The sequence below is a fragment of the Euleptes europaea genome, chromosome 9 (genome assembly GCF_029931775.1).
Source record: "Euleptes europaea isolate rEulEur1 chromosome 9, rEulEur1.hap1, whole genome shotgun sequence".
In the NCBI taxonomy this organism is placed as follows: domain Eukaryota; kingdom Metazoa; phylum Chordata; class Lepidosauria; order Squamata; family Sphaerodactylidae; genus Euleptes; species Euleptes europaea.
The window spans coordinates 92728300-92730799 of NC_079320.1; positions in this window are offsets into that span (position 1 = coordinate 92728300).

Sequence of the window (2500 nt, forward strand, 5' to 3'; positions counted from 1 at the left end):
GATGTGACGATTTGCAAAATTAGATCTTAAGAACCGGCTGAAAAAGAGGGTCTCTATTTCCGGTCAACCGAAACCTCCGTCCTCTATCGTCCGGTAAAACTCAGCTCCCGTTAAAGGGGACTTGTTCGTCCCTGCCGTGAGCCGTGTGAGTTCACGCATCCCTTGTGCCATCGGACCTTCCGGAGGAGGATAAACTTGAGCTGGAAAATTTCCAGCTGCCACGAAGCACGCATTGACACATTTCACTCTCTGAAACAAGCGCCGATGAAAATTTCCCCACGACGTTCTTTTTTCTCTTCGTAACCACGCCTCTCAGTTTTGGCGCCGCTAGTTCTTGCCTGGCCCAAACCGTATTCCCAAACGTTTGACCGTCCCTTTCAAATGTCCCTCCCGAACCTCCTTTGTGCTTCCCAGCCCGTCCTGTGAACCGCTAATATCGATTCCTTTGTGCTCATCGCTTGCATCAATAGGCTTTGACTTTTCCATGTTAACGCTTGCAAATTCCTCCCTATTAATTCTTCTTTCATGCCTCTTCAAATGACCTTTGACCTCCTTCGACTCCTCAGGATCTCTACCCGCTACATAAGGGTCACCTGCGTGGGCTACGGTTTTTAGGGTGTCATTTCCTACCCGAACCCCTTCGATGACCTGATCTTCTTGAATTCGTCGAAGCGGCGGCTCGAGAGAAATTACATAAAGGAGCGGGCTTAACGGGCATCCCTGTCTTCACCCACTGCCATGGGCACTCGCACGGCTCCACAATAGGCCAACATTTTCATGGCAGGTCTAGAACGGCCTTTTCTGAACTCATACCCACTGGCACCTCTCCTTGACTTGAGATTCATGGATGACATTTTCTTTGTCATGGCAAAGAAGCCCTTGAAAGATTTCACCAGGCTTTCAGCGACTTCCACCCCACCATCAATCGAACTGTGAATTATTCCGAACGAGAAATCGACTCCCTAGACACCACGGTACGGATCCACGGGGGGCACACAAGCACCACATTGTACCGGAAACCGACAGATCGGCAAACGTATCTACACGCGTCCAGCCACCACCCCGACCCTATCAGACATTCCATTGTCTATAGCCAAGCCCTACGCTATAGTCGCATCTGCTCCCATCCTTCAGACAGAGACACACGCTCGAGAGACCTACAGCAAACATTTTCGCAACTACAATATCCGGCGGATATGGTGCGAAAGACGATCGAGAAGGCCAGAATGATGCCCAGGCACAACTTACTACAAGCTAAGCCCAGAGAGAACGGCAACGGGGCACCTCTGGTTGTCACTTATAGCTCCCAACTAAAACCAGTCCAACGTATCATTAAGGACCTGCAACCCATGCTGGATTGTGACACTTCCCTCGCTGAAGCACTGGGGTGGGGGGGGGGGTGGGGGGGGTGCGCGCGCGCGCGTGTCCCTTTCTTGCTTGCAGGCAGCCGGCTAACCTAAAACAACTTCTCACCCATGATGATGAACTACTTCACAAGAACATGGACTCTGGCACCAAGGCCTGCCACAAACCGAGGTGCCCACTTTGCCCTCATATAGATTCCAGGAACACCATCTCTGGACCCGCCAATGTCAGCCATACTATCTCAGGTTCATATTCCTGCTCATCTTCTAATGGGATTTATGCCATCACACGCCAGCAACGCCCTTCCACAATCTACTTTGGACAAAACAGGTCAGTCTCTCAGACAAAGACTAAATGGACATAAGTCTGACATCAGAAACCACGATATTCAAAAGCCAGTGGGTGAACGTTTCAACCTTCCGGGACATTCTGTTGCAGATTTAAGAGCAGCGGTTCTCTTACAAAGGAATTTTAAGGGGAGATTGGAAAGAGAAACTGCTGAATCACTGTGGATCTTCAAACGAAAGGCAACGCGTTGACCTGGGCTGAATAAAGACCTTGCGTTCATGGCCCATTACCAATGCTGATTTCTCCACACCCATCTCTCCCCTGGACGTCACAGACTCTTCTGCATATCACACCTCATCCCATCAAGCCCGCTATTCACATAGACATACTGGTCCTCTACTTAAAGACCGATGGATTCACATTCTAGCTGTATCTGAAGAAGTGAGCCGTGGCTCACGAAAGCTCATACCCTACCGGAAAATACGTTTGTTAGTCTTTAAGGTGCTCCTGGACTCGGTGCCCTTTTTCAGCCCCCTTGTAGTGGTTTTCCCCTCCCTTCCCGGCCATTCACTTGGGGCCGTACCAGGGAGATCCAGAGCAAGCCGTCTCTCTAACAGGCTCGCAGAGAAGGACACGGAGCTAACTCTCAAAGTGGCCCGGTTCGGTCGGCGAGCCCCGAGGACTAGGCGGCCACGGGCCGAACGCCACGGTTGAGCCATCCGAGACTTCTATTTATGCCGACGTTTTGAAATCACCCTCTCGGCGGCTTTTCGTGTCTCGGGGTCCGCGCCGGCAATCCTTTCGGACGCACGGGTATGGATAGCGAGGTACGGTGAGGGGGGAAAGC